A 12,110-nucleotide genomic window follows, 5' to 3' on the forward strand; every position below is an offset into this window, starting at 1 on the left:
AGGCGGGTGGATCATGAGGTCAGGAGATCGAGACCATCCTGCTAACATGGTGAAACCCCACCTCTACTAAAAATACAAAAAATTAGCAGGGCGTGGTGGCATGTGCCTGTATTCCCAGCTACTTGGAAATATATATATTAAAAACATTGCCGGGCGCAGTGGTTCACACCAGTAATCCCAGCACTTTGGGAGGCTGATGTGGGCGGAACACGAGGTCAGGAGTTCGAGACCAGCATGACCAACATGGTGAAACCCCATCTCTACTAAAAATGCAAAAATTAGCCAGGCATCATGGCACACACCTGTAATCCCAGCTACTCAGAGGCTGAGGCAGGAGAATCGTTTGAACCTGGGAGATGGAGGTTGCCATGAGCTGAGATTGCACCACTGCACTCCGGCCTGGGCGACAGGGCGAGATTCCATCTCACAACAAACAAACAAACAAACAAACAAAAATTGAGTTGTATCTTAAATATTTGAGTGTTATGGTATGTCAATTATATATTAATAAAGAAATTACCAGAAAATGTCTATAAAGGGCAAAGGTGTATATATATATATATTTGTGGGATAGATAGGAATTTTCCCTCCCAGATATTAAGACACACTGCACAAAGTCCAAGTAATAAAGACAGAGTGGTGCTGGTACAGAAACAAATAGATCTAGTAATGGAGTTTATGAATGAACCCCTATGTGAATGGGACTAGGGATTGACACAGCTGGTTTCTCAAAGCAGTAGGAAAGGATGGATTCTTTAGTAGATTGTGCTGGGAAAACTTACCACATGGGTAAAGTGGTTGGATCACTACATCATGGAATACAGAAAGCAAATTCCAGGCAGATCACAGACCTAAAGAGCAAAACTAATTTTTACACAATCCACAAAAGACAAACATTGGTAGATTTAGCTTCATTCAAATAAAGGATTTCTCTTAAATGAAAAATGTCAGGGCAGGCGTGGTGGCTCACGCCTGTAATCCTAGCACTTTGGGAGGACAAGGCGGGTGGATCACCTGAGGTCAGGAGTTCAGGACCAACCTGGCCAACATGGTGAAACCCCATCTCTACTAAAAATACAGAAATTAGTTGGGCATGGTGGCATGTGCCTGTAATCCTAGCTACTCGGGAGGCTGAGGCAGAAGAATCACTTGAGCCCGGGAGGCAGAGGTTGCAGTGAGTCGAGATTGCGTCATTGCACTCCAGCTTGGGCGACAGAGCAAGACTCTGTCTCAAAAAAAAAAAAAAAAAAAAAAAAAGAAAGAGAAAAGAAAAATGTCCTTTTTTGGATGATTTCATCATCCCAAACTGTCAGAATATTTAAAATGTAGGGAACTTCAGCAAAAACAAGAAAAAACTGGGTAACTCAACAATGGGCAAAAGATAGGAATAGGCAATTCATATGGCTAACAAGTATATGAAAAAAGGCTCACCCTCACCAACTATCAGAGAAATCAAGAAATAATACATCAAAACTAAAAGAAAAAATTAGAAAGCTGAGTATTATCAAGTGCTGGTGAGAATGGGGAAAATGGAAATCTTTGTAAACTGCTTGGTAAGCCATTGTGTTTACCAATGACCCAGAATCTCTCTCTTGGGTAAATACTACAAAGAAATACTTGCACAGGTCCTTTAAGTGTTTCTGAAGTATTATTTGTGTCAGGGCCTGAGATGCAATATAGGTTCCATACCTGGGGAAATGAGTAAGCATGTGTTGGATGCAGATAATGGAAAATTAACACAATCAGAAGCAATGACTGATGACTAAGGATTAAATATAATGGTATTAGGTGAAAAAAGTAAGGTACAAACAGATCTATAATACCATTAACATACATGCAAAACAGACATAAACATTATCTTTGAGGACAAATACATTTCTAAGGGCATGTATGTCAGAGTATATGCTTACCGAAGGGGTAATGGGGATGGAGGTTGAAGGGAAAAAAAAAAAAGAAATTAAGTAAAACAAGAGCAGGGCCTATGCTCATAGATTGATGGTGATAATGTGCCGTGAACTAGATTAGAAATTCCAGAGGGTAACAATCACATCTGCTTGCTTACAACTGGACATCTAGTATCAAGCAGAATACTTGACATATAGTAGGGTTTCTAATATTTTTTAAATGAATGAGTTAGTAAATCATTAAGACTGATTCAACTCTTTGCACCCAAGAAGCTCCTACGAAAGAAAGAAATTCACTAAACTTACATGTCAAGAAAGAATGCAAAAATGTTTTGTTACTATTACTTAGGTTTTTCATATGGGGGCGAAACAGAAGCTTTTTCATATGGGGGCAAAAGAGAAGCAGTCAAATAAAAATCTATGAACCTAAGTGGGGGCAGGTGGAAAAAGCCTGGCAAGTTACTCAAATCATTCAATGTGTTATGAAACACAGAGAAGGACCCTATTCCAGGGAGGAGGGAATCTTGCCCCTCTTGAAATAAATACACAAAATGAAAGGTCAGGCCGGGAACAGTGGCTAATGCCTGTAATCCCAGCACTTAGGGAGGCCAAGGCAGGAGGATCACTTGAGGTCAGGAGTTCGAGACCAGCCTGGCCAACATGGTAAAACCCCATCTCTACTAAAAAAACAATAATAATTAATACAAAAATTAGCCAGGCATGGAGGCGTACACCTGTCATCTCAGCTACTCAGGAGTCTGAGGCAGGAGAATGGCTTGAACCCGGGAAGCAGAGGTTGCAGTGAGCCAAGATCGCGCCACTGCACTCCAGCCTGGGTGATAGAACAAGACTCTGTCTCCAAAAAAAAAAAAAAAAGGGGGGGGTCACCTCAATGTTAAACAGATGGCCCATTGTGAAAACTAAGGTTTTCCTTTTGGCAGGGTATTCAACAGTTTCTTCACTTACAGCAAAAGCAATTTCCTAAAATTGTATGAAATAATAATTTAAGAATCTGCTTCTCCTGGTAACGTTTTCCTCCTCAATGACAAAGAAAAAAGATGAATAACTGATTCTTTCTCAGCAAAACAGGAAGACTAATGTTAAAAAAAAAAGTCCCTAAATAGAATGACCTACTGTATCTCCTTCCTCTCTTCTAACATAAGAAATTACTGACATGACTCCTGTCAATTTTTGATATAATAACAATTTACTAGGGGAAAAAAAATCTCCTTTTGATCTCCTTGTAATAGTTTCTTGGTAATGCAGACCAACTCATATTACTACTAATTATTATAAGGTTTAAGATTTTTGTTGTACTGAACTAGCATTAAAAGTCTTTAAAAGCAGGTTTAGAGAAAACATTTAAAAGAATGCTTATATCTTTCTTCATTTTGTGTGATATGTTGACAACTATGCTCAGTACACTGTATATGATAAACCATTTAAATTTTGATATATTAGATTTCATGTTAAGAACTATAGTCTAAAATTCAAGATGAATTACTCCATTTATGGATAAATATGGGGATGCAATATCATTCTATGTAATCTGTAGTAGTATTCTAAGTATAGCTACATGTGAAACTCTGAGTGTTATGGTTTTTAGAAAGCCATACACATTACAGAGTTTAGTACATACAGAGAAGCTGAATATTCACCTTGAAAGAAGATGAAGCATCCAAAACACAGTATCAAAGTTTCCTGGGCCAGGCACAGTGGCTCATGCCTGTAATCTGAGCACTTCAGGAGACCGAGTCAGGAGGATCTCTTGAGGCCAGGAGTTCAAGACCAGCCTGGGCAACATAGGGAGACCTTGTCTCAAAAGAATAAAAAAAAAAAAAAAAATCCACTAACTCACTAACTACAACTTGGACAAGGAGGTACTTAGTTGTAACAATGTTTTAAAACATTTTCTTATCTGTGCATGCCTTATGCAGGATGATAGCTCATCACACTCTGTTGCTTCGGCTGCAGTGCAGTGATGTGATCTGTACCCTCCGCCTCCCAGGTTCAAGCGATCCTCCTATCTCAGCCTCCCAAGCAGCTGGGATCACAAGTGTGTGCCACCATGCCTGGCTAATTATTCGTACTTTTTGTAGAGACAGGGTTTCATGGATGAAATGGGTTTCACAGATGAAACAAGAGTTTCATCTGTGAGATCAAAGGGCTCAAAATTCAGGTGACTTTGCAGGAAAAAGTCAACTCTGCTTGAAGACACAAACTGGATGAACTGCATGCTACATGAGTTTTTAAACTCGGAGAAAAAATTTTAAAAATATTAATGTTTTAATATTTTGAATTAAAAGAAGAAATTTTTGCAAAACCTCTTCTTTGAAAAAGAATCATGTCTGGTACTTTTAAGGTAAAGTTGCAATTTTTAAATACCAATAAGATTCTAGATATAGAGTGTAATAGTGCCAAGGGGTCACTTGAAAACACCCTTAGAAGTGTGGGTTTTGTTGGGGTAAATTGAACAAACGCCTTAATAATTTAAGTTTAGAAAAATTTAGGAGTTTCTCAAATGGAAAAAAAATGTACTGGGCAATGTGCAAATAAGAGCCCTTTCTCATTGGTGGAAAGTATTGGAGTTAGACGAAAAAAGAAAGTTGAGGTGAAGATAGGAGGCATCAACCAGAGACATCAAAATAGTGTCAGTTCTAGTGTAAGTTGTGAACTTACTATTCTAGTAAAAAAAAGCTAGTAAGGTTCAGAAATGAAGATGTTAGATCTATGATGACATTATAGTAGAAGATGAAAATTAAAGGTAAAGAGTCTATAAGCTGTGCCAAGCAAACTAATTTGGGTCAGAAGTCCTATTTAGTTTAATGCAGTGCTTTTTATTACTTTTGTTTTCCCTCAGTTTCTTGATACTACTAGACACTGCACTATCTAAGCACTCACTCTCCACATATGATTATTTAAATTTAAATTACCTAAAATTAAATATTCACTTCTTCAGTCCCACCAGCCACTGTGGCTACAAGTTACACAGCATAGTATGAATATTTCTTTCACTACAGAAAGCCCTAATGGGCAGTGCTGAACAAAAACCTTTGAAACCCAGGCAATCCAGAACAAACGGTTCCATGCTTTAAATTCATACTAGCTTCAAATGCTAAAGAGCACCTTCCTTCTTGGCTTTTCCATCAAAGTACATATAGGTAAATCTCATAGATCTTTCTGTTGAACATTGATAAAACACATAGAACTAAGTGAGATTGCCTACATAATACTATTCTGGAAAATTTTATCTTTACGACACAGACTTATTTCTAACCCAATTCTAACATAAAAGCCATTTTATTAAAAATGAGCAGTGCAACTCAATTAGCCTATCTATGTTTTAATCCACGGTTTGATGAATCAGAAGGATTCATGTTCTTGAGAGGTTTTTGTAAGCTGAAGTTGCAAGTAAACCATGAGAAAGTGTAAAAAACACTTGCGACTATTAGCTAATGAATTTCTGAACACAGTCCAAAACAGTATCCTAAACACTTACAATCTTGATGATCCACCAGAGCAATGCCCTAACAAGTAAACCAAGTCTTCCTGATGGAGCAGTAAAACAGGTTGTTGGTTTTTGCATATGCTAGTATCACATATTCCTATAAAACTTTTGGTGACTGGAAAGTACAATTAGCTCAGGGCTTTTAAAAGTCACACCTTTACCTGTTGTTGAGTGTAAGCTAGACATGAACAGACACATGTTTTCTCTCCCTGATCATCAGCTTTTGGCATTTCTATTTCAAGAATCCAAATCATATTTATCCTCAAAGTTCATAGAAAAGCTGTCATATTACATTGTTCCAGAAACATTCCACAATGCACATTATTCCCTAGTTTATAAGTAAAATAAGTCCCTGAGAAACTTTTCAGGTGAGTACCTACTCAGTATTTTTCATACCATAGAACACCCATATGTACCTCAATATTATCTAGTCAATGTAGTCACAAATCTCACAAAATTTAAGGATTATTGATTATAAATAACGAATACAATCTTTTTTAAAAAGAGGTTCATATTATGGGTACCCCAGTTCGAATTTCTAAGAGTTACAAAAAAGATTATTTCTAAGAGTTTATACAAAAAGTTTATAAAACCATTTACAGGTCAACACAGCATATGAGCATGGATCCAAACGACTCTTATTTACCAAGCAGTAAATAAAATAAGGTGTTTCAATAAAGTTAAAAAAACTTTACCAAACAACAACAAAGGTTTTGTTTTTTAGGCAACTGAAACTGCTGTAAAACATATTAGAGCTACAGTAAAAAGACAAAAATGTAAACAGTGATAATACTACTACTGTATTCAAATAAATATTAGTCAAGTTCCACAATAGGGATTTGATATTTTAAGAAATAACATTGCTATTATGAAAGTACTACAAGACAAAGATTAAAAAAAAAACAAACCAGCCAGGTGCAGTGTCTCACGCCTGTAATCACAGCACTTTGGGAGGCTGAGGCGGGCAGATCACAAGGTCAGGAGTTCGAGACCAGCCTGGCCAATACAGTGAAACTCCATCTCTACCAAAAATACAAAAAATTAGCCAGGCGTGGTGGCAGGCACCTGTAATCATAGCTACTCGGGAGGCTGAGGCAGGTGAATCACTTGAACCTAGGAGGTACAGGTTGCAGTGAGCCGAGATCGCACCACTGCACTCCAGCCTGGATGACAGTGCGAGACTCCGTCTAAAGAAAAAAAAAAAAATCAAACCACATGTTACACTATTTTTTAAAAGTCTCCTCGCCAGGCTAAAATAAGGATTGGTTAAAAGTCCACTTCAAAAAATGCAGTTCCCTAGATACTGTCTCCAACTCATAAGAGTAGAGGTTTACATTGGGAAAACCTCCTCTGAGGAATCAGACTAATCTGAAAGACGTATCTTAAAAGATACTGACATGGCAAATTACACAGGGAAGTTGGGGGATCTGGGAGCATATTTGTGCGATACTGGTGGGGGACAGCTATGCTCTCTACTGTAAGTGGGATGTCAACATGTAAGAAGTAGTAATATAATACTGTTATCTAGCGATATGGAAGTAAACACCAAAAGAATCATTCAAAAATAAGTAAATGCCCCCGGGAATTTGTAGAATTATTTGGCTTCCTGACCACATACATGTACAAAACTGATTTAAAAAAATGACCAAAAAAAAAAAAACACTTAAAACTTCTTCAGTCTCTTCCCTAATCCCAACCCAAACCTCAGCCTTGTTCTCAGAAATTACAATTTTGGGACATTTGTTTTTAATTCTTCTAGTGCTTACCACCATACTCATTTTTTTTTAAAGTCCATTATTTCTTATCACAGTGTAGCCTCATTATAAAAGACTGAGCGGGCCGGGCAAGGTAGCTCATACCTGTAATCCCAGCACTTCAGGAGCAGAGGAGGGTGGATCACTTGAGGTCAGGAGTTTCAAGACCAGCCTGGCCAACACGGTGAGACCCTGTCTCTACTAAGAATAAAAATAAATAAATAAATAAATAAATAATTAGCTGGGAGTGACGGTGCATGCCTGCAATCCCAGCTAGTCGGGAGGTTGAGACAGGAGAATAGCTTGAGCCCAGGAGACAGAGGTTGCAGTGAGCTGAGTTTGTGCCACAGCATTCCAGCCTGGGTGACAGAGCTGGACTCTGTCTCACACATACACAGACACACACACACACACACACACACACACACGAAAGACTGAGAAGATTTACCCTAATTCCCGCCTTCTTTGCTCATTCTGATTTATTTTAGTTTGTATTAGTTATAACTTTAGATATTATAGCTGAACCTGTATTTCTTATTCTATCAACTTTAGGAAGTTTCTTCTGGCTCCCCCATGTAATCATATACCATTATTGCTGACTATACAATTAAGTTTCACATTAAGTTTTATATCATTTGCAGTTTATTAAGTTTTTATCTATTGGTTGATTCTCATTAATTGGATAATAAAAAGTACTTACAGTGTCATTCACTGCCCATCCAAGGGGCATGGTAAAACTCAGAGAATAAATAGCAATTTTATGTCACTAAATTCCAAGTGTCAAGGTGTTTATGTTCTCTATACTCAATTACAACTCACTGTTCAAAAATAAGGCATATTTTCGTTTGCTTCACATTTGGACTTTCAGAAGAGGCTTTAATTTTCTGAAGTTTTTGCCTTTTTATTACATTTAACATATTCCATTTTATTATTAGAATTTGTTCAACAAAATCCATGTTGTTCTTAAAGACATGTTTAGACCCCAGTGAATTCTGTTTTAATTTTAAATAATTAAGTTCTGGGTTAGTTCACAGCCCAGTTGTCTGCCTACCTAGTACTTCTTTTCATCACATACTTCTGTTGATTCTTAATCTCAAGCTCCTTTTTGTAACATTTTTTTGTTTGATTTTGCTGTACTACAACTCCCAGGCACTACCCCCCACCCCCTCACCCAAAGGTCTGGGGAAGTAAACTACACTGTTATGTATACTTCCACACTCACAGCAAACTAGGTCTGCTTCAGAATTATAGGTTGTTTCTTAAAATTCTCCTCGAAATTTAAATCATTGGTCCACATTTTCTAGCACCCAGTAATAAAAGTGTCTACCAATCTGATTTTTTAAAAGTGATTCTCATCTCTCCCTGCAAAAATATTTATTAGATTTCCCTACATCCTTAGCTCTGAAATTTCATAAGACTATTATCTAAATGTGTGTTATTATTTGTTAATTTTGTTTTATACTTAATGGGTCCATTTGATCTAAAGCCCTGAGTCTTTATTTAGCTCAGATAATTTTTCTTCTATTTCCTCTCCATCTTCTCTGTTCCACGTGGAATTCCTTTTTAGGAATCCTAGGACTATCCACTATATCTATAAAGCTTTTCTTTTTGTTCTCTTCATTTGTGTTTTTCAGGTCATGCTTGTTCATCTTGGGTTTCATGCCGTTGGAATGCTTCTTTCTTGACTGTTCATATTTCTAAGCAAAGAACTAAATTGGGTTTCCTTTATATTTGTGTAAGCCTATTGACCCAGAAGGCTTATAGTCTGAATAGGACTGACTGCAGAATTGGAACTCCTGTAAGTGCTAGAATAAAGAGGATTTTGGAGATAGAGTAGTCAGTGTCAGTCTGTCTCTCACAAACACACACATACGCACTCTCTCTCTCTCTCACATACACCCATACCCTGTCTATAGGGCAAACAAGTATGTTCCGTTTACCTCTTCAATGGGACCAGAAGATACTTTACAAATATTCGAGAACACAGTACAGCTTTAACTACTTGGTCCGATAATGTAATTAAAAATTTTACCCAGTAAATTCTTCTAGTGAGATGCCAATGAAGCCTTTGGACAGCACGATAGCACAGTGTAGTCCAAAGAGCACTAAGAAGCACTAAGAGCACTAAGAGCACTAAGAATCAAAAGAGCCATGGCTTTCAGCTTTACTATTAAAAAGCTGGTGACTTTAGGGAAGTCAATCTCTTTATACCTCATTTTCCTTTTCTACAAAGTGAAAAGCATAAACTGATAATAAGGTTTCTTCTAGTTCTAAAACTTTTAACTAAGATGTTCTCATAAGCTTCAGATACAATCTTCCATAGTATATGAAAAGAATGAAGAAATTTATAATTTGAAAAACTTCAGGTTTTCAGAGTTGTTCCTGCTACTAAAAACAAAGCTCCTGGCCAGGCGCAGTGGCTCACACCTGTAATCCCAGCACTTTGAGAGGTCGAGGCGGGCGAATCATGAGGTCAGGAGATCGAGACCATCCTGGCTAACATGGCGAAACCCCATCTCTACTAAAAATACAAAAAAATTAGCCAGGCGTGGTGGCAGGCGCACACCTGTTATCCCAGCTACTTGGGAGGCTGAGGCAGGAGAATGGCGTGAACCCGGGAGGTGGAGCTTGCAGTGAGAGGAGATCACACCACTGCACTCCAGCCTGGGCGACAGAGTGAGACTCCCTCTCAAAAAAAAAAAAAACAAAAAAAAAAAAAACAAAAAACACAAAGCTCCTAAACAAGTACACTATATTTACCAAAATTTAGTTAATATAAAATTTATAAACATAAATTTACATTTAGCAAATTAATTTGGAGGGGGGAAGGCAGGTGATAAGGTGGGGGAAGTGCAGAGGTGAGAGAGTAAGGGAGGTTGTCATTTCCCACAGCTGTTTTCCAAAATGAGTGGTTTTTGTATCTATCTTGGTCACTGTAGGGAAATAATGTTGTGTTTTTAAAATTATGGTAAAATATAGATAAAAGTTACTATTTTAAGTGTACAGTTCCATGGCATTAAATACATTCACATTATTGTGCAATTATCACCAGATTTTACTTTTCATCTTCCCCAACTGTAACTCTATACCCACTGAACAATAACATCATTTTCTTCTCCTGCTAGCCTCTGGCAACCACCATTTTGTCTCTATGAATTTGACTATTCTAAGTACCTCATACAAGTGGAATTATACAATATTTGTCCTTTTGTGACAGGCTTATTTCATTGTGGCATGTTTTAGAATTTCCCTTCCTTTTCAAGGCTGAAAAATATTCCATTGTACCTAAAACAAACTGTTTTGTCCTTTGCACTCACACCACAACAATCACCAGAATACTTCTGTGACCAGATGTATGAGAGATTTTCCCCAATGCAAGCAATCACTTCTGCAGTGGACACCAGGTGGGTGTCCTCCCACCCAGTTCAATTCCAACATTATCTACCTGGAGACAGTGTCACATCCCACAGGTTGAGGGCTCCCCACTTCCAATCCCAATCTAAAGCCCCAGGTTGTTTTACCTATGCTTCTGACTAACTGACTATAAATTGGGGTTCCCACAACCTCTTACTCCAGTTCAATTAATGTGTTAGAGTGACGCACAGAACTCAAGGAGACAGATTTACCAGTTTATTATAAAGGATATTACAAAGGATACAGTTGAAGAGATGCACAGGGCAAGGCACGTAGGAAGGGGATGCCACCCTCCATGTGCTCAGCCATCTGGAAGCTTTCTGAATCCAGTCCTTTTGGATTTTTATGGAAGCTTTGTTAAGTAGGCAATGATTGATTAAATCACTGGCCGTTGCTATCAACTTAACCTTCACGCCCTCTCTCCTCCCCAGAGATTAACAGGCAGGCCTGCAAGTCCCAACCCTCTAATCCTGCCTGTTTCTGGGTAACTAACATCCATCCAATAGCTACCTAGAGGTGCATGGCTTTCAGTCAACTTATTAGCATACAAAGATACTTCACTGGCCGGGCACGGTGGCTCACGCCTGTAATCCCAGCACTTTGGGAGGCTGAGGTGGGCGGATCACAAGGTCAGGAGATGGAGACCATCCTGGCTAATATGGTGAAACCCTGTCTCTACTAAAAATACAAAAAAATTAGCTGGGTGTGGTGGCGGGCACCTGTAGTCCCAGCTACTTGGGAGGCTGAGGCAAGAGAATGGTGTGAACCCGGGACAGCGCTTGCAGTGAGCTGAGATCGTGCCACTGCACTCCAGCCTGGGCGACAGAGCGAGACTCTGTCTCAAAAAAAAAAAAAAAAAGGATACTTCACTTTGGAGATTCTAAGGATTGTAGGAGTTGTATGACACAACACAAGAATGAAGATCAAATATATATTTCACAATATAATGCACATTTTGCTTGTCCTTTCATCTACTGATGTTTGACTTATTTCTTATTTCTCAGTTGGTAACAAAATAGATACTATAACCAATTTGTGTATACATATAAAACTGGATTAAGGTAATAAATACATTAAATTTCAATTTTTTTTAGGTTTTTTAAAGATGGTGTCTCAGTCTGTTGCCCAGGCTGGAGTGCAGTGGCACCATTTGGGCTCACTGCAACCTCTGCCTCCCGGGTTCAAGTAGGCTCTGCCTCAGCCTCTCAAGTAGCTGGAATTACAGGTGCCCGCCATGACACCCAGCTACCAAAATTTTTAGAAGTTTTATCTTTAGCACTTGGGGCATTATTACTAAAAAATTAAATTGCAGTCTGTACATATTATTAAAAGCTACCTTCTAAAAGCATGGAAATGTATACAAAGGGCCCAGAAAGTCTTATTTCAAAAGGAACTAGACTTTTTGGGCTTAAAAATGTTCATTTTAGCCAGGCGTGGTGGCTCATGCCTATAATCCCAGCTACTTGGGTGGCTGAGGTAGGAGAATACTTGATCCCAGAAATGTGAAGCTGCAGTAAGCTATGATCACAC

The 12,110-nt window shown here is 38.3% G+C and overlaps 1 protein-coding gene across 2 annotated transcripts in view; it reads right to left on the minus strand.

The window, feature by feature from the left end:
• ABHD17B (abhydrolase domain containing 17B, depalmitoylase) overlaps window positions 1–12,110 on the minus strand; it is a 44,656-nt gene that overhangs the window by 16,487 nt on the left and 16,059 nt on the right. The window contains exon 1 of one of the 2 annotated variants that reach the window (XM_063649599.1): window positions 783–824. The exons of the other annotated variant lie outside the window; for it this stretch is intronic. The gene's annotated coding sequence lies outside the window, so the exon portion shown is untranslated. Of the gene's footprint in view, window positions 1–782; window positions 825–12,110 lie in introns of those variants that run through there. 2 annotated transcript variants of the gene reach the window in all.

Source organism: Pongo pygmaeus, chromosome 13 (genome assembly GCF_028885625.2).
Source record: "Pongo pygmaeus isolate AG05252 chromosome 13, NHGRI_mPonPyg2-v2.0_pri, whole genome shotgun sequence".
In the NCBI taxonomy this organism is placed as follows: domain Eukaryota; kingdom Metazoa; phylum Chordata; class Mammalia; order Primates; family Hominidae; genus Pongo; species Pongo pygmaeus.